A 25,239-nucleotide genomic window follows, 5' to 3' on the forward strand; every position below is an offset into this window, starting at 1 on the left:
ATGTCAAAATGCATTTTGCGTATGCTGCAGGCATACTCTGGCTGCCCGAGGTCCCAGCTCACAAAGGACCAACGCCACTTCGTTGTTAAATACGAAAGTCTTTATTGAAGTTCAGTTTCACTTCCAGAGCCGCAGCGTGCAGCTCTACGTCTCAACCTTTAGACCGCTGATGCTCCGTCTGAGTCTCCTCCCCCCAGACACCAGTTTAAGACTCTAGCCTTACTCCACCTCTTCCTCTGTTCTTTCCGCCTCTGGTTCCGCCTGTCCGTTGGGGTCTCGCCCTTTCTAGACTCTTCTGACGCTGAATCCCCTGAGCCTTCCCCCTCCCTCTAGCGGGCTTTAGGAGCTGGTTCCCAATCCGGGTCTCCTGTTGTCCCCCGCGCCTGTACATTTGAACTTGGCGCGCGCGCCCAGCCAGCAACTTTCCTCCTGACCGTTTCACTGCTGCTGTCACTGCTTCCCCCTTCGGGGAGGCTAGCTGCAACTGACCTCCCCTCCGTTCCCCCACTCTCCGATGGAGGCGTGGTCAGCCCTGACTCACCTTCTCTCCCCGCTGGAGGAGACGCTGGCCCTGACACATGTGACTCTTCCCCCCCCCCACTATGCTCTGGTGGGGAAACTGGTCCTGATCCCCCGCTGCTGCTTCGGGGTTCCCCGCTGGCTCCTTGTTTCTGGTGCGTCCCCCCTGGCACCCCCCTTGCCCTGACCATCGGCGCCCCCTTCTGGGAATCTTCTGATTCGCTGGAGAAGCTCATGGAATCTCTCGGGTCACTGTCATACTCCCCTACGCTGCCCTTGGATTCTTCCCCTTCGCTCTCCATTTCCTCTCTCCCCTGTGCTCCTGCTCCTGAGCCCCTGACAGCCTGCTTCAGTATCAGTCAAGGTACTCAAGGCTTCCTCCTACAGATAGAACACATGTTAGGACAGAGATAAAAACAGATATAACAAGCAGTGAGAAAAATATTGAGAACAGAATAGGCCAAATCGAGACCAAATTAGTGCAAGTGGATAAAAAAATGGATGTTACAGTGAATGAATTAAAAGAGCAGATGAAAGGGATTTCTAAAAGAATGCAGAATCAGGAGGAAGGAATGACGAGAATGAAATTGGAAATGAGAGAGTCCCGAAAGGAGGAGGAGAAAATAATAGCGGAAGTATCTGAGGTGAATAAGACGCAAGAGGAGTTGTGGGACGTGGTTTCGATGAATGAACTTCGACAAAGAGAAACGAATTTGAGGTTCAGGTCTGTGCCAGAGGTTCAAGGTGAGAAAATTAAAGAAAAGCTGACAACAGAGATTGCTCAATGGCTAGATATGAAAATAGAAGATGTGGAAAAAATGATTCAAAATGCCTTTAGGATTAAAACAAAGACAACCAGAGTGAATAAATTCCCAGGAGACTGTTTAATTGTCTTCAAGGATAGAGAATTTAGAAATTTAATTTTGCAAAAAAATAGAGAAAAACGTTTAATTATAGATGGGAGTTTCATAATCATTTTTAAAGATGTGCCTTTAAGACTTCTGAAAAAATGAGATCAATACAAAGAGATGGTACAAGTTTTGAGAAAGAATGATATAGAATTTAGATGGGAGTTTCCAGAAGGCGTCGCATTTACCTATAAAGGAAAGTGGCACAGACTGACAAAACCGGATGAAGTCGACAAATTTCTTAGAAGATACAAGGGGCTGACCAGAGAAGGAACAGAACTAGAAGCTGCAGGAGCAGAAGGTGGTGAAGGAGAAGCCACAGACCAGGAGGAAGAAGAGCAAAGAAGTAGGAAAGATAAAAGAAAAGATAGGAGAGGGGAAAAGGAAGAAGAAAAAGAAGAAACAGAAGAAGAGCAAGAGGAAGAGGAGAAATAAAAAGTTAATAAAAAGAATATTTAATTGATTGACATCATGGCATTGAAATTATGGACTTGGAATGTTAATGGAATGAACGATATTAAAAAAAGGAATAAAGTGCAACAATATCTAAAGCAAAAGAATTTGGACATAATCTGTTTACTAGAGACTCACGTGAAAAAAGTACACAGGAAAATTTTGGTCAACAAAAAATTAGGAAACGAGTTTATTTCATCAGACAAAAGTAAGAAAAGAGGGGTGGTCTTATATGTTAAAAATAAATTAGAAGCACAACAATTGTTTAAGGATGAAGAGGGTCGAATTATGGCAGTTCAAATCAATTGGCAGGGTGAAAAATTGACAGAATTCTTTAAGGACTTAGAAGAGAAACTATTTGAATACAGTGGTGCCCCGCAAGACGAATGCCTCGCAAGACGGAAAACCCACTAGACGAAAGGGTTTTCCGTTTTGGAGGTGCTTCGCAAAACGAATTTCCTATGGGCTTGCTTCGCAAGATGAAAATGTCTTGCGAGTTCCTGCGGGGTTCCCCCCCTTTTTCCCAAGCCGCTAAGCCGCTTATCAGCTGATCCGCTAATCCGCTAAACCGCTTAACAGCTGATCGCTAAGCCGCTTATCAGCTGATCCGCTAAGCCGCTAATAGCGCTAATCCGCTAAGCTGCTAATAGGCTTGCTTCGCAAGACAAAAAAACCGCAAGACGAAGAGACTCGCGGAATGGATTCTTTTCGTCTTGCGAGGCACCACTGTATATGGATCAAAAAGTTATAATAATGGGTGACTTCAATGGAGTGGTGTCTATGGAAATGGACAGACTAAGAAAAAAAGGTAAAACAAAAGAAGGGAAACTACCAAAATCCTTTTTTTGACATGGTTGAGAATTGCAACTTAATAGACATCTGGAGATTGAGACACCCATTAGAGAAACAATTTAGCTTTCATTCAGAAGTAAATCAATCAATGTCAAGAATTGATCAAATTTGGATATCTAATGAATTAATTTCAAGATTTACAAAATTGAGATCCAACCTAAGGTTTTATCTGACCACAACGCCATCCAAGGTATTCTGAAAGGGTATGAAGAAAAATCGTTCAGGTGGAGAATAAATGAGAATCTCTTTGATGACCAGAAGATTGTGGAAAGAGCACAGAAATGTTTAACTGACTATTTTGTGAACAATATAAATAAGGAAACAAAAATTAATATGGTCTGGGATGCTAGTAAAGCGGTCATGAGAGGTTTCTTTATTCAGCAAAATGCAATAAAAAACAGATTGAGAGAAAGAGGGGAAAAAGAAATCTTAAGACAAATAATGGAGAATGAAAAAAAATTGATTAACAGACCTAAGGATGAAAAAGTTAAGCAAAGTATAAAATTACTTCAGACACAATTCGCTATGATAATCAATAAAGAAGTAGAGTGGAATATAAAAAGAATGAAACAAAAGAATTTTGAATTTGCAAATAAATATGGAAAATGGCTGGCGTGGCAACTTAAAAAAAGGAAAGAACAAAATATAATTAAAAAGATTAAAGTAGAAGACCAAGACATTGAGAACCCGAAAGGAATAAGGAAAGGATTTGTGGACTTTTATAGAGATCTATATAAAAGAAAAGAGAAATCTAAGATAAAGATGATAGAAGATTATTTAAAGAAGAAAGGGGTGCAAAAGATTCCAGTGACAAATAAAAATAAATTGAATGAACCAATTGGAATAGAAGAAGTTAAAACGGCTATAAAAGAATTAAAAAGTGGGAAGACTCCGGGACCGGATGGATTTGGTGCAAGATATTACAAAGAAATGAAAGACATCTTACTTGTACCGTTGGTAGAAGTTATGAACAACATTTTGAAAGAAGGACAAATACCAGAGACATGGAAAGAAGCATATATAACATTAATTCCCAAGCAGGATTCAGATTTAACTCAAGTTAAAAACTATAGGCCAATTTCGCTATTGAACAATGACTATAAAATATTTGCTAATATCTTGGCAAATAGAATGAAAAAGACATTAAAGGAATTGATACATAAGGACCAAACAGGATTCCTGCCAGGGAGGCAGATGAAAGACAATCTAAGAAACATAATAAATATAATAGAATATCTGACTAATAAGAAAGATAAGCAGGCGATGTTGATATTTGTTGATGCGGAAAAGGCATTTGATAATATTTCTTGGGAATTTATGTTAAAGAATCTGGAATTTATGGAGATGGGTCATTCATTTGTAAATGGTGTAAAGGCAATATATTCTGAACAAAGAGCAAAATTAATTGTTAATAATGTACTGACAGATGATATTGCTATAAAGACTCTCCTCCCTGAAAGAGAGGGGAGTGGTTGTGGGCGGGAGCCCGAGCACCGCCCAGCAGGGGGCGTTGCCCCCTGCCTCCAGCTCACCTGGCTGGCGCTCACGCCCCCCCGATGGCCACCCAACCAGGTGCCATGGAGGGGGCGTGTTCAGCAGCCTTTTGCTGCAGTGCCAGCCTCTCCCTGGCCTCATTCCTCATCTCATCGTCGTCCCATCGCGTTAGGGCTTAGGTCATTGGCCTTGCTATGGACCTTAGGTTGGTCGCCCTGGTTGCCCGGGGGGCCTGGTAGGAGTTTTTCCATTTGGCATTAGGCTTTTTGGTTTTTTCGCCTACCTCGTAGCAATCGTCACAACTTTTGTGGTATTGGTGGGTAGGTTAGGCATTGGAATAATGTGTTGTGTGTCGAAGTGCTAGGTGTGGCCATCGCCTATGCCTTCAATTTTTAGGGGTATTCCGTTAAAGGAATCTGGCGGTCGTGTATTCTGTCCGATGCCTGCTTGGCGGGAGGCCATGGCACGACCCTCGGTGACAGCAGGGGTGAGCCTATAGTTGGATTGGCATCAACAGGCTCCACCTACTGGTGAATAAACCCACTTGTTTCGATCCAATGCCTAAGCCAATACCTTTTCATTGCTGTAACCAATAAAGTTGTGGCCTTTTCTAGCCCATCAACCTTATATCACTTGTCCTTGTGTCTTCATTTCACTTCGCGGGGGTCGGGTCCTCGAACCACAACCAAGGGTACAAGACAAGGGTGTCCCTTATCACCATTGTTATTCATTTCGGTCCTGGAAGTCTTGTTGAGAGCGTTAAGAAGTAATGATTTGATAAAAGGTGTGACAGTTGGTTGTAAGGAATATAAGGTAAAAGCCTTTGCTGATGATTTGGTTATAACAATAGAAGACCCTATTAAAAGTATTAGCGAAGTGTTAGAAGAGATAGAGCAATTTGGACAAATTGCCGGATTCAAATTAAATAAGAGCAAAATGAAAATAATGGTTAAAAATATGGACCAAGAGATAATAGAAAGAATTCAGCAACAAACAGATATGGAAGTGCTTAAGAAAGTTAAATATCTTGGGATTATATTAACTCCCAAGTGTATTGATCTTTTTCAAAATAATTATGTACCAGTTTGGAACAAAATTAGGAAGGACCTGGAAGTGTGGGGAAGAATGAAGTTGTCATTTTGGGGAAGAATTGCAACGGTAAAAATGAATGTGCTACCAAAAATGTTGTTTTTATTTCAATCAATACCAATAATTAAAGGTGTTACGATATTTAAAGAATGGCAAAGAGCATTATCAAGATATGTCTGGCAGGGCAAGAAGCCTAGAATAAAATTTAAGATTTTAACAGATGCAAAGGATAGAGGAGGCTTTGCCCTGCCAGACCTAAAGTTATATTTTGAGGCTGCATGTCTTTGCTGGGTGAAAGAATGGATAAAGTTGGAAAATTCAGAACTTTTGGATTTAGAAGGATATGATAATAGATTTGGTTGGCACGCATATTTATGGTATGAGAAAAAAAGAGTGCATAAAGGTTTTGAAAACCACATTTTCCGAGGTCCGCTGATTGAAGTATGGAATAGGTACAAAAATTTATTAGAGTTTAAAACTCCATTTTGGCTGTCGCCATTGGAGGTAATGGGTGTTAAGAAGATCAATATGATGGGGAGTTGGATTACATATGAGAATTTAATCATAAAAGAAGGAAATAAATGGAAATTGAAGCCATACGATGAGGTTAAAGAATATGTGTTTGATTGGTTACACTACTTCCAACTGAATGCGATGTTTAAAAAAGAGATGCTGGAAAGAGGTTTTCAAGATGAAAAATCTAGATTTCAAAAAGAAATTGTGAATAATGATGTTAAAATTTTATCAAAAATGTATAAATTATTACTTGAGTGGCATACTAAGGATGAAGAGGTTAAAGTTGCAATGATTCAGTGGGCCAAAGACTTTGGTTATAATATTCAATTTGATGATTGGATAAGATTGTGGAAAGAAGGAATGAAATTTACTGCATGTACTACAATAAAAGAAAATGTTATGAAAATGTTATATAGATGGTATGTTACACCAGTAAAACTTGGAAAGATGTATAAAATGAGTAATAAATGTTGGAAATGTCAGGAGAAAGAAGGAACATTCTATCATATGTGGTGGGAATGTAAAAAATGAAAGGTTTCTGGGAAATGATTTATAATGAATTGAAAAAAATGTTGAAATATACCTTTGTTAAAAAACCAGAAACTTTTCTGTTAGGAATACTAGGAAATGACATAAAAAAGAAGGATGAGAAGTTGTTTTTATATGCAGTAACAGCGGCAAGAATTTTGGTGGCACAAAAATGGAAACAGGAAGAAATCCCGACGAAAGAAGAATGGAGAATGAAGTTGATGGAATACGCAGAATTAGACAAGCTAATTCGGAACCGGCGAGACCAGAGATTTACCGAGGACTGGAATAAATTTACAGAGTATATTAAGAATATATGTGTGATGGGATGATGAGCTGCCTGTGCGCGAAATTCTTAGTCCCTCAGAGTTTGGCTAAGTCCACAAACCTCTGTCTGTAACGGAGCTCCTTAAGCATGGCTCCGTCAGTCGCTGGTAGAATCCGACAGTGGGCGTTTACGGAATTTCCTCCAGCATAAAAGCTCCTTAACGAAAACGCGCCTTCTGGACTCTCGGCGCGACAGTTTCCGGCGAGGAGTGGGTGTCCCTATAGGAGGTCCTGAAACCTCCCCACTGTTTTCGCTGGAAGTGTCTCTGAGCCATCCCTCCGACTCACTTTCCCTTGGAGCTCCTTCTCTCCCTCTGCTGGTTCCCTCCTCAGCTGATAAGTCTCTCCCAACCTCTGTGAGCCCTTTCACCTCCTGTTCTTCCGATGGCAATTCCCTGACATCCACCTCCCCTCCAGGGCTCCCTTCACCCCCTCCCCTCCCTTCCTCTGCGGGCGGCGAGGGAGCAAAACCCCTGAAAGAACCTCCCTCCTCTTCCGAAGTCTCGAACATTTCCCTCCACTGGTTGCTGTTTCTGGTTTCTAAGTACTCCTCCTCATCGGAGTCTATTCCTTCTTCCAACTCCGATTCCGCAAATCCTTCCAGTTCCTCCTCCTCGTCGGTGGTGCCAAAATACTCCCTCCGGAACCTTGCTACTGACTGAGGCTTCCTGGGGAACCTTTGATGAAACGTTTCGATCAAGATCTCGTCCTTGACCTCCTCTGCCGTCACCCAGGTGTTTTCTGACTCCGGTTCCCCTTCCCACGCTACCAAATACTCTACCTGATTACCCTTCCACCTGGAGTCGATGATTTCCGCCACATGGTTGCTGCTTTCCCTCTCTTCTAAGACTGGTCCCCGTGTGGAAACCCCTTCACTTCCCCCCCTATACGGTGACAGTAATGACCTGTGGAATACTGGGTGCAGTTTCATGTGGTTCGGTAACCGGAGTCTGAAAGCCACTGGGTTGACCTGTTGAATGACCTCAAATGGTCCCAATCTTTTGGGTCTCAATTTCTTGCAACCCCCCTTGAACGGCAACCCTTGGGTTGACAGCCACACCTGATCCCCCACCCTTATGGTTTCACCTTCCCTTCTGTTCTTGTCTGCCTGCCTCTTATATTCTTCTTTGGCCCTTTCTAAGTTGAGTTGGAGTTGACGATGGATCGCTTCCATTTCTTCTACAAAATGTTCGGCGGCCGGGACGCTCCATCTCTCCCCTCCTCCCCCTGGAAATGCCCTGGGGTGGCACCCATAATTAGCCAAAAAGGGGCTCATCCCGGTGGACACATTCTCCGCATTATTGTAGGCAAATTCCGCCAGCGCCAACTTTTCGATCCAATCGTTCTCTCTGTCATTGACATAACACCTCAGGTATTGTTGGAGGATACCGTTTGCTCTTTCCGCCTGCCCGTTGGTTTCAGGGTGCCGGGCAGTCGAAAAATTGACCTCTACGTGCAGTAAGCTCATGAGCTTCCTCCAGAACCTGGACGTGAATTGTTTACCTCTGTCTGAGACCACCCTCAAGGGGGCGCCATGCAGCCTAAAGATATGTTCTACAAACAATTTCGCTGTCTCTTCCGCCGTGACTGCATGTGAACAAGCTACAAAGTGGCACATCTTAGTTAACAGGTCTACTACGACCAGGATGGCGGTTTTGCCCTTGGATTTCGGCAGATCAGTCATAAAATCTATCGATACCGCCTCCCATGGTCGTTCTGGTGTGGGTAACGGTTCTAATAACCCCGCCGGCGCCCGCCTTTCTCCTTTGGCTCGCTGGCATTGGTCACACCCTCTTACATACTCCCGTACATCTTCCCTCACCTTGGGCCACCAAAATTCCCTGGTAACCAACCACATGGTCTTGTGTTGCCCAAAATGCCCCGCTGTGGGGTTGTCGTGCAGCTGTTTGAGTACTCTCCCCCTCAATTCCCCTTCGGGTATATATATAGCCCCCTTGTAATACAATGCCCCGTTTCTTTCTTCAAAACCCCCGGGGTTTTCTCCCTCTCTCCTTAGACATCTGAGCTTATTCTGGGCGTATTCATCATTCTCCGTTCCCTCTACCAGTTCCCTTTGCCCCACCAATGCCGCCCCACACACCCAGCGGTCCTCTGGGATGATATGTCTCTCTTCGGGTGCTCCCTCCCCCTCCAAATATTCAGGTTTGCGTGAGAGAGCGTCTGCCCTGACGTTTTCTGGGCCTGGCACATAGCAAATTTCAAAGTGAAATTTGGAGAACTCCTGGGCCCATCTCACTTGTCATTGGTTGAGCACTCGTGCCGTTCTCCAATACTCTAAATTCTTGTGGTCCGTGCACACTTGCACTTTATGTTGTGCACCAATTAGTAAGTGTCTCCATCTCCGGAACGCTTCGTGAATGGCGAGTAGTTCTCGGTCATATACCGTGTAGTTCCTCTCGGATTTGTTTAGCTTACGCGAGAAGAAAGCACACGGTCTCCACTCCGACTTACTCTTTCCCGGCTGAAGAAGCACCGCCCCCATCGCCCGGTCTGATGCATCAGTTTCCACTCTCATTGGTTTTTGTAAATCCACATGCAGGAGCTGTTCTTCAGAAGCGAATGCCCTTTTCAATTCTTCAAATGCTTGCTCCGCCTCCGCTGTCCAAACAAATTTCTTCTTGCTGCTGAGACAGTCCGTAATGGAAGCCGTTAAGTGGGCAAAGTTCTTGATGAACTTACGATAAAAGTTCCCAAACCCTAAGAATCTTTGCACATCCCTTTTCGTTTTCGGTGTCTTCCATTCCAGCACCGCCTGGACCTTACCTGGATCCATGGCTAATCCCTTGTCTGACAAGCGGTACCCCAGGAATTCCACCTCCTTGGTGTGAAACTGACACTTCTCCAATTTCACCCACAACTGGTTTGCTTGCAGTTGGCTCAACACTTCCCTGACGTCCTTTACATGCTGCTCCTCATTCTCTGAATATACTAACACGTCATCTAGGAAGGCCACGCAATTCTTGTAGAGCAGAGGTCCCAGGACGTGGTTCATGAACGATTGAAAACATGCTGAGCCTGCTTGTAATCCGAAGGGCATAACAAGATATTTAAAAGCCCCCAAAGGGGTGAACATGGTGGTTTTCCATTCATCCCCCTTCCTTATCCGTATCAGGTTGTATGCCCCCCTCAGGTCCAGTTTAGTAAAAATCTTTCCCTTCCTCACCCTGGTCAAAATGTCATCAATTCTGGGCATAGGGAAAGCCACTGGTTCCGACACTGCATTTAGGGCCCGGTAGTCCACTACAAGTCTCGGTTTATCCGTGTTTTTTTTGTCCACAAAAAACACTGGGCTGCCCCCCACCGCTCTGGACTCTCTGATGAAAGCTCGCTTCAGGTTTTTATCAATAAACTCCCTTAACTCCTGCATTTCCCTGTCTGACATGGCGTACAGCTTGCCCACTGGGAGCTGGGCCCCAGGGACTAGATTGATTTGGCAGTCAAAGGCTCTATGCGGTGGTAGTTTGTCTGCTTCCCTTTCGCTGAATACATTGCTCAGGTCAGCGTATTGTTTGGGCACCTTCCCTTTGTCCGTTACTTCCGTCCCTGCTAGAAAGGCCTTTGCCCCTTCCGGAGCCTTCCCCTCTTTGCAGTGTTCTATGCAATGTGCTGACCCAAAGGAGACCACTCTCTGATGCCAGCCCACTAGCGGATCATGCAACGCTAGCCAGCTCATTCCCAAAATGATGGGAGCCCCTCCCAAGGTGGCCACATTGAACGCTATTCTTTCGGTGTGCCTGGCCACCCTCATTACCATTGGGACGGTCTGTAGGCTAACTTCTCCTCCCAACAGCTCCCTCCCATCGATCGTGGTCACCTGCAAGGGGTTATTTAAAGGGATTGTCTGTATCTGGTGTTCAGCTGCCAACTCCTTACTCATAAAATTACAGGAGCTGCCTGAGTCCAATAGCGCCTTTATCTTTAGTGGGTGTCCGTTTGGCAGCTCTAGCAACACCTCTATCACTAGGGCTGGTCTTGGAGGTTCCGGCGTGGGCACTTTTACTGCTCCTTGGCCTGGCTGCTGTGCCCTGACGGTGTCAGCCAGGCGTTGGCTTTTACTTGCTCCTGGACTTCCTCCTCCTTTCCCCCAACAGCTCCCGCCATCCCTTGCCATTCCTTTCTTTGTGGACAGACTCTGGCAAAGTGACCTGGCTGCTGGCAGAGATAACATTTCTTGGCGCTCTTCCCCTCCTTCTTCCGCCCTTCACTGGGATTTGAAACTGCGCGCACGCGCGCTGTTCCAATTTCCATCGGCTCTCCTGGCGGGAAGGTTGGCTCCGGAATCTCTGGAATGCGGAAATCCCTCCAACGCTCCCCTTTCCCTTCCCGCTTCTCCAAGGCTCTCGCCTCCTGGCGCGCTCCAATGGTCAGCGCTGATTTGGTCAACTGGTCCATAGACTCCGCCCTGGGCGCCCGGGAAAGTTCGTCTTTCACCGCCGAAGAAAGCCCCTCTTCGAAAAGCATTTGAATGGGTTCCGCCGATAGATCCCACCCCAATTTATGTATCAACATGGTAAACTCAGTCCAGTACTCACGGACAGATCGGCTCCCCTGTTTACAAGCCATCAACTGTCTGCGCACCACTCCCTGCTCAATGTCGCTGGAAAACATCAGGTCCATGGCGCGAAAAAACTTCCTCGCGTCCTTCAGGACGTCGTTATTCCCTGCCATCAGGGGTCTAACCCAGTCTCTCGCCCCCCCCCTTCGAGATGGCCAACCACAAACGCCACTCGCGATTCCTCGTCTGGAAAGTCGTCAAACTGCAGATTGAGAGCATACTGCATCTCTGTCCTAAAGGCTTGATAGTTCCTGGGATCCCCCCCAAACTTCTGCACCAATCCTGGCATCTTTCTTGCCAGTGGGGAGCCTTTTGCCTTTTCTGCATCCTGCGCCCTCCTCTCCTCGAGCCTCGCCGTTTGCAGCGCTAGCTGGACCTCCAACACCCGGTACCTTTCTTCCAGGCTTGGACCCGCTCCAGCTCCTCCCGCTTCTCTGGTTCCGGCTGGGTTGCTCATGATGCCTCTCTGCACAAGCTGCTTTCAGGGACTGTCGGATTGCTGTGATGGGATGATGAGCTGCCTGTGCGCGAAATTCTTAGTCCCTCAGAGTTTGGCTAAGTCCACAAACCTCTGTCTGTAACGGAGCTCCTTAAGCATGGCTCCGTCAGTCGCTGGTAGAATCCGACAGTGGGCGTTTACAGAATTTCCTCCAGCATAAAAGCTCCTTAACGGAAACGCGCCTTCTGGACTCTCGGCGCGACAGTTTCCGGCGAGGAGTGGGTGTCCCTATAGGAGGTCCTGAAACCTCCCCACTGTTTTCGCTGGAAGTGTCTCTGAGCCATCCCTCCGACTCACTTTCCCTTGGAGCTCCTTCTCTCCCCCTGCTGGTTCCCTCCTCAGCTGATAAGTCTCTCCCAACCTCTGTGAGCCCTTTCACCTCCTGTTCTTCCGATGGCAATTCCCTGACAATATGTGAAGGTCAATTAACGTTTGTAGGTTTTCAAGAAGCTCTGTGATAATAATGGAAAGAAATATTTTTTTATAATAATTGTTAAGATTAATTTGGTTAAAAAAACAAAACAATATAGATGCAAGAAATGTGAATAACTGTGAAAACATGAAAATTTCTAGATAGACTGAAGGAAGTCTGAACGTGGAAAGATTAGAATTGGATGTATAATTCAAATGGAATGTTTTTTTTATTGTTAAATTTGAAAATTTTATAAATGAAAAAATTAAAAAATAAAAGAACACGTTACCATGTAGTGGTTGCCATCTAAGGGGGCAGGGGGCAGAGACTCCCCAAAATTTTCAAGGAGGGGGGGCAGTCCCCCTCAAAATTCCACGGCATGCATGCATGATGTCAGCATGCCCTGTGGTGTGCCATGAGGCGTGCTGATGTCATATGCACATGGCATTCTTGCATCGTGTGGCCTCGACCACCTCAGCTGCAGGGCAAGGCAGAGCGCTGGCAGCGCATGTGTTTCTAAATTAATCACTGAGCTATGGGCACTCCCATTGTTTCCCAATTGAAGACAAAGGTAGGTGTTTGTGGTGACAGCAAGTTAAAACAAAGGCCTTTAGTCAAATTAAAGGCAGCACCCTGGGACCTGGATCCCTTAATTTTAAAAGAAAGCCATGGACAGTGTTTGGAAGACTCATTGTTCTAGCCACATTCTGTGACAGGGAATTTCATTAGTTATTCCAGTGACTATCCCATATCTCTATAGAGATATTTTTCCTGTGTTTTGTGCCCACTAATTTTCTCCAGTTCATTTACATACAGTACATTAATAATAATTTGTTATGTTTCAATAGTAAGTGCATTTTTAACATTATTAACTTTTCAAATTTGCAATGAACTTTGGCGCAAGGTGGATTAAGGTACTGAGCCTTAAGCACAAAAAAACTTCATCTCGCTTGAAAGCAAGACTGAACAAGCATTAATATATTATCCTTCCCTTTTCCCTTTTAGGTTAGTTTCTTTTCTCTTTACCATGCTTAAAACGTTCATTCCTCCCCCCTCCTTTTTTTGCAAATTACTTGGCAATTCTACATTCTCTCTCTCTGTCCTGCAGTGCAAACATTCAAAGTGTGTTAACAATGCATATATGGGTGAACACAGGAGCATTACTGTTTTTTATTACTTTATTAACCTATCTGAGCAAGGATCTGAGCAACCTGTGTTTCCTACAGAATAACTGTTCTAGGTCTCACATTACCCTGGTAGCACGACTGTCTCCCTTGTTGCAAAACACATCACTTATGTCATGTGTGTGCATGCATAATATAGTACCTATGACATACTTTCAGGAGCATCAGACTTGCTTGTGGCACATTTTGCACGATGGTGTGATAAAGCCCTTGTTATTCTTTTCAGTTTGTGTTAAAAAAAATAAATCATGTATTCTGATTATCTCTAAGGAATAGATATGGAAACTTCTTCAAAAAGGATAAGAAAGGTCATGTTATTATTTCCTAGTAATGTAAGTGACATTCTCTAAAATCAGCTTGGACTGATTAAACTACATAATGTAACATGGTCTGTGAAAAGAGGACATGGTGTCGGTCGTCAACTGAACTGATCTGAAGAAAGTTATTGTGGATAAGACACAAAGCCTTGTTACATTCCTGACTCCGCTGGTATCTTGACTTGCCTATTGTGGGGTTCTGATGTTATATTGGGCTCCTTTAATGGCAAAAAAGAAAAAGAAAAAGGTGAGTGAGGTGAATTTACCTTGGATACTGATTGAAAAATTGGGACATGAGTTTTCTTAGGCAACAGCAACTTGATCAATCAGGTGCAAGAAGTGAGTTGAAAATGTGATGAGGTGATGTTTATATAAATGCATGGATGAAGGTACGCTATTGAATAAACCATTGATAATGTGTGGGCTAAAGTGAATGGGAATACAACGAACACATCCAGATTGCTAGAGTACTACCTAATATATAACCTAAGCAATCCTTGAAGCTGAGCCAGGGCTGGAGCAATAAACATGAATAGTATAAACATGGGCATGCTCAACTCTTTACCCTTGCCCAGTTTTAATAGTTGAATTAACAAGAAAACTCTGTGCACTTTGTTCTCCTCTGAGGACTATTCTTAAGGAGGGGTAATATGACTCTGTAAGTGAAGATTCTGAAATCTTAATTAAGGGGGGAGGGAAGAGTGAGATCAGGATCAGGGATACAGTTTATTAAGAAAAGCTCAGAAGAATGTATTAAATGGGAGGACTTTATTTGAAGTGGTATGATTGCTTCTTTCCATGTTCGGGGATGCATCATGTAAATCCCAGTTAAGGGATTTTTAAAAGCCGAATTGCTGGAGTATTTGCCTATGACAGCTATAGTCTTTTGGCACAGAGCACTTAGGAGCTCTTTGGGGCATATGCTTGGGAGTCATTTTTTGCTTAACCTGCCGTCGGCTGATGCTGTAATGTGTGTGCTGAGCTGAAATCGCCTTTTGCAGTCAGTCACACCCACTGCTTTTCAGGGCTGTGTGATCCAGTACAAAAAAAATTATCTGAGCTACAATTATTATTATTATTATTATTATTATTATTATTATTATTATTATTACCTTCCTTCATTCGAAGATCGCAGGGCAGTTTACAATATAAAAATACACACCATAATAACAAAAACAATACCCCCCACAGCATATGATGGGTGATAGTTCCAGAGCTGGGTTAAGCAATAAACTGATTTATTAGTTTTAAATTGTTCTTAAAAAGCTAGTTTACTTTTTTTAAAAAATAATGATTATGAATTCTCTGGTAATTTCTAGCATTTTGGGGAGCATGTAGGAGCGCACCCTGGAAATGATCTCTTTCAGCTTCTGCCTTCTGGAAGAAGGTACAGGGTTATAAAGACTAGGCCTGAGAAACAGTTTCTCTTCAAATGAGATTTTGGTTTTAAACGCAGTGTAAGGTAGTCTCTGGGACGCAGGTGGTGCTGTGGGTTAAACCACAGAGCCTAGGACTTGCAGATCAGAAGGTTGGCAATTCAAATCCCCACGACGGGATGAGCTCCCGTTGCTTGGTCCCTGCTCCTGCCAACCTAGCAGTTCGAAAGCACGTCAAAGTGCAAGTAGATAAATAGCGTTTCCATGCGCTGCTCTGGTTCGCCAGAAGTGGCTTAGTCATGCTGGCCACATGACCTGGAAGCTGTACGCCGGATCCCTCGGCCAATAAAGCGAGATGAGCGCCGCAACCCCAGAGTCGGCCACAACTGGACCTAATGGTCCTTTACCTAAGGTATTCTCTATGGGAGTATATTGTACAGTGGTACCTCGGGTTAAGAACTTAATTCGCTCTGGAGGTCCATTCTTAACCTGAAACTGTTCTTAACCTGAAGCACCACTTTAGCTAATGGGGCCTCCCACTGCCGCTGCACCACCGGAGCACGATATTTGTTCTCATCCTGAAGCAAAGTTCTTAACCCGAGGTTATTTCTGGGTTAGCGGAGTCTGTAACCTGAAGCGTCTGTAACCTGAAGCGTCTGTAACCCGAGGTACCACTGTATTTAATTATGGTGTATCAGAGTTTTTAGGGGGTTAACCAGGCTGGGATAGCTGGGATAGCAGGCTTGTTGGTTTCTGAATGTCTTATGTAGATTTTCAGTTTCGTTGTTCTGTATGGGACAATGACAATAAAGATTATCGTATCGTAAAAAGGCCAGAGCATATATTTAAATAAATAACTCAGGGAGAAGCTTGGTTGGAAGATGGGGTAGAATATTTAAATGGGGTAGAATACTTTAAATAACTTAACAGAATAACCTAAGCCTTTAGAGATGAGGAAAGGCACAAAGTGGGCTGGTACAGTCAAACCTCAGTTCCCAAATGGCTCTGTTTTCGAACGTTTTGGCTCCCGAACGGTGAAAACCTGGAGGTAAATGCTCCAGTTTTTGAACTTTTTGGAAGCTGAATGTCTGGCGTGGCTTCAGCTTGAGGGCAGGAAGCTCTTTCATCCCATGGGAAGCCGTGCCTCGGTTGTCGAACGTTTCTGAAGCCAAACGGGCTTCCGGAACGAATTACGTTTCACAGCCAAGGTTTGGCTATAGCAGAGTAAATAAGTTTTCCTCAGATTCTGCTTTCTCTGTCAAGCTATCCTGCAGCAGAAAATTCAGGTCAGTAGGTTTATTTGCTGGCACCTCATTCTCTCTTGCTGCCTGTCTGCCTGCTGTGTTACTTTGAAAACGAGCTCTCTGAAATAAACAAGAATCCTTCCCAAGAGCAGAGCAGACAGACATGTCAAGTAATGATAGCGGTGCTTATCCAAGTGCCCACCAAGCCAAAACACAGCTACTGTTTCACAAAATAGACTTGTCAGCTGCAAGAGCACCCCCACCCCCATGCAGTCAGGTCTGTTGTGGGGAGGGGGGTGCTGCTGATTAATGAAAGCATTCCCTACTGTACTTGCATTATCTGTGCTTAGAGCAATTTGATGTGGCAGTCTCTATACCTGACCATTGCAGATGCTGGCTGGGGCTGATGGGAGTTGTAGTCCAAAACATCTAGAGGTCCCCACATTGCAGTGATACACACACACACACAACACATATAACACCCAGTTGACCTTGACCATGGCTTAGCTTGATGTCTGATTGAGCCCATGAGCCTGGGACTAGTAAGACATGTGCATAAGCGGAGTAGGCAGAGTAGTCTGTCTCTAGCATACCCACCTGTACAGGGGCTCAGGAAACATTGTAGTGTGCTTATGTAGCATAATCATGTGGTTGTGTGTTAGGAAAATAGATGCCCTATTTCAGTCCATATGATTTCTCACAGAACACATAGGTAGGTTGTTTCTGACCACATACATCTTGTTTATCTGTGCAGCCATAGGGAGTCATTGTGCAGTAACAGCCCAAGCTGTTTGTACATGACAAAGGCCATATGCTCTCAGTGAATGTTAATGCTTTCACGGTTTGAAGTGTTCTCAGAGTTGAAAAAGCATAGTCCTGATTATTGCTCCGCCTCCAGAAGACCCTGTGCAATAGGGGTAGGAATGCTGAGCTGATGGAAAATAAAACTAGAAAGCCAGCTATAACCCATGGTTTGCCGGCATATGCAGGCTTTCAGATTATAGGACTGAATTCAATTAAATTCTGTGCAGTGAATTTAGTGAACCTAAATTCAGTGAGTGTACTCTGAGTAGGACTAGCAGTGACCATCACCCATAGTTTGGGTTCCCAGTTGTGACTAGTGTGGACTATGGTGGTGTGACATGAGAGTTGAGCCATTGTTTCCTTTTGAAAAAGAAATAACCAATGCGTTCTTTGAGCATGTAATACCTTCACTCCTAGCTTGCATCAGGTCCTGCACTTCTGCAGACTCTACGGTGATGTAGAGTGGAGAAACTCCAAATCAGCAACAGGGACTTTTTATTTTTGCACATTAGGCTCAGTCACACGTAAAAACCATTCACATTGATTTGGGATTGTATCCTAAGCTGTTCAGCTTGGTGGCAAACCGGGAAGTAGGAGATAAGTCCCATGCTCTTGATTTTATTGGTCTCATAAAGTGTTGTAAGAATTTACAAGCACTCGTTGCATCATAAATTACAGATAATAAAATAGCAGGTGGCACATCTTTCAAGCAGTGTATTAAAATTATTCCTCTTGGCAGGATCAGCAAAACAACCCTCAGACTCACCCCTGCCTGAGTGGCTACAAAGCAAAGCACGTTGTTATTTCAGAGAGATGTAATTTTAATGACAACTCTGCCATGCTGCTCTCTGCAAAGCATTTCTAAGTGCCCCACGTTAATTATAAGTTTCAACATCTTCCTCAGCTCCTCATTTATATCATGTGGGCAATAATTGCAAAGAACGAGCATAATTTATGCAACAATTATTACATTGGTTTGGATGGCAGTGACCGAACTCTCTCTGTGTGTGAAGCTGTTCTGTATTAATCTGATAGATTAAATTTTCTCTCATTGGAGTGTTTCTGCACTGTTGATCTCAAACCAGAAGTTAAAATCATAAGTAAAACTAAATCCTACGGCGTGTCAGATTTGATCTGAAGAGGGGCAGCGGGCAAACACAGCAATTTTTAAAGCATTGGTGAAATGGAAGAGGACCGTGGTTCTCATTTTTACTTTCTTTCTTTGCAGACCACTTCAAAAACGCAGGTGGTTTCAGTGGACCACTTAAAATAAAAATGTTCTTCACCCACAGCACAATCGGTATTGCATTATGAAAATCATAGGCCCTAAGTCAGGCCACTGAAAAGTGTCCCAGTACTTGGTAGAGTTTTAGGGAAAAATTAGTAGAGTCTACCAGTGTCATATTATGAAAATTCCCGCCCCCCACTGATCTCTGTTGTCAGAAGAAGAAGAAAAAATAAGTGCAGATATTCTCAACTGTTCTGCAAATCTTTCTGCATACCAAATGAATGGAACTCCCACATCACACTTCAAAAATCCCTGTTCTAGGGTATCCAGAGAAGCCTCTTGAAAATTGGCAGGGTGGTCAATGGGCTTTTTCTCCAATGACTATGGTTGTGAGTGGCTGCTGAGTCCTCAGTTTCACTAATGCAGATTTTTGAAAGATTGCTTTTTGCTTCAGTGTTGACCTGCGTGCATATACTCTTTAATTGTTATTATTTTGTAGAATGCCCCTTACTGGAGCTATTCTCTGCCACTGTGCATGCCCTGCAGCATATCCAAATCTGCTCCAGAGGGAGGAAAGTCCCATTTCGCAAACAGAAGTCATTCTGCTTGCCTAATGAGTTTCTTAGTGCTACACTGTATACAGCCCATAATACCAGTTATTACCCCTTCACACATGGAAGCTTCTACATAAGCCTTATTCAGGTGTTCTCACCCCCCCTTCCCAGGTATAATAACACAAATGCGAGGGAGGGGGTGAGTCCACTAGCTCTGCCCCTCATTTCTGCCCCCCCTGGGAGTTGGAGGGGTAGCCTCTGAAGTGGAGATCTCCTTCTACTTGTGGGGATCCTTGTGTAATTTGGCATACTGATCTTCCAGGAGTCTCTATTACATAGGGAGTCTACACAAGGACAGCAGGCTCCCCACTGCCTCCAGCAGTTCGCCTCCAACTAACGGAAAATGAGAAGGGTGGAACTGAGGATGGGGCAGAGCTAGCATGCTCATCCCATTCACACTCATGTGATTCTAATTGAATGGGGGATTAGAAAGTCTGGGTAGGGCTATAGTGTGTGTGTGTGTGTGCGTGCGCGCGTGCATGTGCATGCATGCGCCAAACCTAAGAAACATTAGGAAAGAAAAATTTCTTCGGAGATTTATAGGGACATAAACACAATGAACTGCTTAAAAGAAAAGGCATTAGTCCTGGCAGGTATTAGTCCTGGATGGTTTTGTTAATCCTGACATCTGTAGCAGCCCCATATTAGGTGAATGCTATGCCTGTAATATGTAAATTAGGTTTAATTAGCCTTCCATATAGCTTTAAGCCATTTAAAATCAGACCTGGCCTTGGGGGGAAGTTTACAAGTGTTAATTTGTTTGTTTCATTTCTTATAAAACAACTGGACCAAGCAAACCTAATCTTTTTCTTATTATCTGGATCATTTAGAAGCTGCAGATCTTACAGTGTTTTGGATTATATCTGTGCCTAAGAGCCATCTCTTCAGCTAATAACTATTTATGCAGCTACTTGCTGTATCCCCTGAGCTAAACCATGTTGAATTATTTTTGCTGCAGTGGCACATCAGAAGGCATGGCAAGGCTGCTAATGCTGAAGGCACTCAGATGTCTCCACTGTATTGATCATTCTGCTGAGCCAGAGGAAGCTTAATTAATTTGTTTTAAAATTCCTCTGCATACCATGGATGGTGTTACAAATCAATGTGAGCTACAGCCTTGATTCCAATCAGCTCATTATAATGCAGCTAATTACTGCGTTGAGATGACTGGGGCCTTTTACTGGGGGGCTTTGCAGAAAGATGGCAGCAGCCTTTCTGTCATAATGTTTGTTATAAGGCTTCCCCATTCAAGGCTCTCTGGGGAAAACAGCCTCCTCTTCCCCACGATGCACACAGGTTTGTTCTTGCCCTGAGAAACAGTACCCTCTCACAGCATGAGCTGTTTGTGCCAATGCAAACCAGTTTTGAAATGTATAACAAATGAGAGATCACTGACAACATTTTGCATATTATATGACATCAGGTTGTTGCCAAGTGCTCACTCAGTAATCCTGGCTCTCTGTACCTGCATGAGACACACGTTTCCAAAATTGTGTTTGTCTGAGTCATGCTTTAGGTGCACACTTAGAATGATTTACATACACACCTAAAATCCATGATGTACGAAGCATGCTTTTTAGGAGGCTCTTCAACCCCCCCCCCCAAAAAAAAACAAGCTAGCTTCAAAGTAAGCATTTCCCAACAACATTAAACATATCAACTCTTCCAAGCCTGCAACCATACATTGGTTAAGAGGAGTTATTGCAAAGTGGTGTTTCATTGCCTAAGTGGAAGGTGATTTCTTTTTAAAATCTTGCTTACCTTCACAACATCCATGTGAGATTGCTTGTCCCTTTTTTCCAGAACTGATGTTGCGGGCGGGGAGGTGTGAGCAAAGGCCACTCACTCAGTCGGTAGTTGTGCAAAGAAGTTAGACCTTGTCTCTCAGATCTAAATCTTCAGTGTTTCTACTAGGGACCTTATGGTTTGCAGTGAGCTTTTTTTATTAGCTCACAGGCCTTCATTTCCCTTAGCATTCCTCTGGCTCCATCCTTTACCTCTTCACACATCCATGTTCTTCAGTAAGCCCTTGCCTTGCACACACATGCTGTTGCTTTTCCTCACTGTAGCTAGACTTTGCCACTGATGGAGAGAGGTCTGGTATGCATGGCCTGCTTTAAGACATACTCTCTGTACACCCCCCACCCCCTTTGTACTTTATGGGTATAGGCAAGACTGTTGGGTAAAATGTGCATTCGCCCCAACAATATCTGAAAAAAATCAGTCTATTGTGATTATGTTGTTGTTTAGTCGTTAAGTCGTGTCCGAATCTTCGTGACCCCATGGACCAGAGCACGCCAGGCACTCCTGTCTTCCACTGCCTCCTGCAGTTTGGTCAGACTCATGTTTGTAGCTTCGAGAACACTGTCCAACCATCTCGTCCTCTGTCGTCCCCTTCTTCTTGTGCCCTCAACCTTTCCCAACATCAGGGTCTTTTCCAGGGGGTCTTCTCTTCTCATGACGTGGCCAAAGTATTGGAGCCTCAGCTTCACGGTCTGTCCTTCCAGTGAGCACTCAGGGCTGATTTCCTTAAGAATGGATACGTTTGATCTTCTTGCAGTCCATGGGACTCTCAAGAGTCTCCTCCAGCACCATAATTCAAAAGCATCAATTCTTCGGCGATCAGCCTTCTTTATGGTCCAGCTCTCACTTCCATACATCACTACTGGGAAAACCATGGCTTTAACTATACGGACCTTTGTTGGTAAGGTGATGTCTCTGCTTTTTAAGGCGCTGTCTAGGTTTGCCATCGCCTTTCTCCCAAGGAGCAGGCGTCTTTTAATTTTGTGACTGCTGTCACCATCTGCAGTGATCATGGAGCCCAAGAAGTAAAATCTCTCACTGCCTCCATTTCTTCCCCTTCTATTTGCCAGGAGGTGATGGGACCAGTGGCCATGATCTTCATTTTTTTGATGTTGAGCTTCAGACCATATTTTGCGCTCTCCTCTTTCACCCTCATTAAAAGGTTCTTTAATTCCTCCTCACTTTCTGCCATCAAGGTTGTGTCATCTGCATATCTGAAGTTGTTGATATTTCTTCTGGCGATCTTAATTCCGGCTTGGGATTCATCCAGCCCAGGTTTTCGCATGATGAATTCTGCATATAAGTTAAATAAGCAGGGAGACAATATACAGCCTTGCCGTACTCCTTTCCCAATTTTGAACCAATCAGTTGTTCCATATCCAGTTCTAACTGTAGCTTCCTGTCCCACATTGAGATTTCTCAGGAGACAGATGAGGTGATCAGGCACTCCCATTTCTTTAAGAACTTGCCATAGTTTGCTGTGGTCGACACAGTCAAAGGCTTTTGCATAGTCAATGAAGCAGAAGTAGATGTCTTTCTGGAACTCTCTAGCTTTCTCCATAATCCAGCGCATGTTTGCAATTTGGTCTCTGGTTCCTCTGCCCCTTCGATTATAGTGACTGACAAACAGAGAACACTCTTTACTAAAGCCCACCAACTTGTCTGTTATCCAATAAATCATATTTCTGATGAAGCAAACCCAAGTGGTTAAAGCCAAGCCAGCAAAAATACTCATCAAAAATATACAGAAGTGGAGTCCAGGGTGAAAATGACCTAGAGGCAAATCTGTAGAGTTGGAAGGGAACACAAGGGTCATCTAGTACAACCCCCTGCAATGCAATCTTTTGCCCAACATCGGGTTCGAATGCATAACCCTGAGATTCTCTACCAGCTGAGCTGTATCCATTCAGCATATTGTCCAGATAATAATAAACATTTTGTAAATAACTTGTTTCTGAATGAAATGAAACGTATCTGTTTTTCGCAGGAAATCTTTAGTCATTCAAATTTATCCATTCATTTACAGGCAACTGAGGCTTTTATTGGTGTCCTGAAAACGGAGTACAGGAACCTTCGATTGGTACTACCCATATAAATAGGTAACCCAGTTTATCATGCTATTGTTTTATTTTAAAACACTTCTTTATTTTATCCTCACAATTCAACTTGAGCATCTATTTTGCTCCCCAAGGAGACTTGCATCCACAGTATGGTCATTTAGGTTCCACACTAATTTATAGGCAAGTATCCAACAAAGTTGTCCCATTAGCTCAAAGACCTCCACCTGTACTATGGAATGTCCTCTCCCTCTCCCTTTGTGCCCTTGTGCCCTTCCAGTCTGTTATGGATATCCCCACCCCCAACCATCATCTGGAACAGATTTGGGGGGCACACATGGAGGGGAGAGGAAGTCCCATTTTACTGGCAGAAGTCCTTGTTATAACAGGATGAATTTGTTGGATGCAATCCTAGGCTACCAGATTTTAATGATCCAAGTATTTTTAACCAATGGGCAGATTTGGTATGTCAAGTTCCTTATACTTCACTTTTGTCATGTTATATTTTAGCTACATTGTTGGGCACCCTGGAAAACAAAATTTATACTACAATTGTGGGATACAATGATATAAATAAACAATGTGTCCAAGAGTGAGTTGCGCATATTAAACTCATAGAATAGTCCAAACAGTTCAAGACAACAAAACGGATCAGCAAGGAGTAGCATGTCAAAAAACAACCTCCAAACCAAGCTGCACTATAGCCATTACCTGGTTTAACTTTATTAATTCATTTATTTTTGGCAAATAAAAGCCTTGCTTCCCCTGAAAGCGGCAGCTGGCTGCTTTCAGCAACACCCCATGACCTTCCTGGGACAGAATGACCCGGTGGGAATGGAGTTAATGATAACTGACTCTCAACCTCATTTCCTTTCTCCTTGCCAGCAACAGAAATGTTTTGGGCACCAGAGTCCCCGCCCCCCCCCCGAAAAAAGTGTCTTCAAAGCCTATGAGGAAGACTCAAGGCTATACTTTCAAGGAGATGAAGGAAAGACTAGAAAAGGATAAACATTATATATATGATTTTTGCTGCATATGCTTAAGACGTTTTCTTAGGACTGCAAACCTGTGCACACCTACTTGTGAGTAAGTCCCACTGAAATCACTAATACTGACTGGTGGAGGAAGGGGTGTGTGGTGGGTGCGGTTCACCCCAGGTGTCATCCCTCAGGGGGGTGACATCGCCCCCCCCGGGCCGCTCGCTGTGGGCAGTGCCCTCCTGGGCCGCTTGATGCCAGAGCAGCTAGCTCCTCATCTGCTGATACTTTATCAGTAGACGTCAGGACAGTAAGACCTAAAGATGTGTCCCCCACTAGCAGACTGGGAAGCATAGTCATTTTACTTATAAGTCCCAAAGATCTCAGAAGCCCCACTCCAGAAGAACTTGGCTGCCCCTGTTGAGATATGATAGGCACCCACTATGTGCACGTTCTGGAAGCAGTTGGAAGACATTCTTGTTTAAATGTATTTAAATATATTCTTGTTTTAAATGTTTTTAATTGCTGTTAATTATCTTATGTATAAATTACCTTGATTCACCTTGATATGGTTGTTTAGAAGGAGATTACTAAATTGTAATAGGAACATGGGGTCACGAAGAGTCGGACACGACTAAACGACTAAACAACAACAAGAGGTAGGAATAATAATAATAATAATAATAATAATAATAATAATAATAATACTCAGGCAGTATCTTATATAAACCAAGATGGCAAATTATGAATAAAGATGAACCATTCATAACAAAATTGGACAGATTCACATGACAACAGTTAACTTAAAATCTAGGACAAGTTCCAGGTAAATCTTTTCAGGATAGAAAGATGATTTAAGCATCCTCTCATAGCATGACAGTTTGACACAGTTAATATCTTTTGGGGAGTATTTTGGGTTTGTTTATTTATTGCTTAACTTGCTCATCTATTATGAAGGATTTAACACTGCAGAGCAAAAGCATTGATGGAAGGGTATTTAGTGGGGGAAGTGGAATTAGAGTCTAATCAGTACGTGGGCAAGATATGTCCAACTTCATACTGAGTGGAGATTTCCTCAACATGTTCTGTTTAAGCTTGATTATAAAGCTTTTCAAGCCAGATATTTGCCTTTTAAATAGGGTTTAGAAGGTGTATGGGTATTACTGCACCATTATTTGTCCATGATACTGTGTGAAATACTTGTCTAGCTTTGAAATTCTTTACATCCTCGCCCCTCTCTGCCTGGCAGTTCTTGGTGCCCTCTAGACATCCTTCCTGTTGTGCATTCGGGCTGGTTTGTGCTGAGGATAGTAAAGGGAAAAGGTAAGGTAAAGAACCCCTGGGTGATTAAGTCCAGTCAACAGCGACTATGGGCTTGTGGTGCTCATCTTGCTTCAGACTGAGGGAGTCGGCGTTTGTGCCCAGACAGCTTTTCCAGGTCATGCGGTCAGCATGACTAAAC

General features: G+C 43.7%; 1 protein-coding gene across 4 annotated transcripts in view; it reads left to right on the forward strand.

The window, feature by feature from the left end:
* Positions 1-25,239, forward strand: part of MAP2 (microtubule associated protein 2) — a 314,133-nt gene that overhangs the window by 155,712 nt on the left and 133,182 nt on the right. For 3 of the 4 annotated variants that reach the window (XM_083625909.1, XM_083625907.1, XM_083625910.1), the window contains one exon: positions 22,770-22,842. The exons of the other annotated variant lie outside the window; for it this stretch is intronic. The gene's annotated coding sequence lies outside the window, so the exon portion shown is untranslated. The remainder of the gene's footprint in view (positions 1-22,769; positions 22,843-25,239) is intronic. 4 annotated transcript variants of the gene reach the window in all.

This window comes from Podarcis filfolensis (assembly GCF_964270895.1).
Source record: "Podarcis filfolensis genome assembly, chromosome: 1".
NCBI classification, from domain to species: domain Eukaryota; kingdom Metazoa; phylum Chordata; class Lepidosauria; order Squamata; family Lacertidae; genus Podarcis; species Podarcis filfolensis.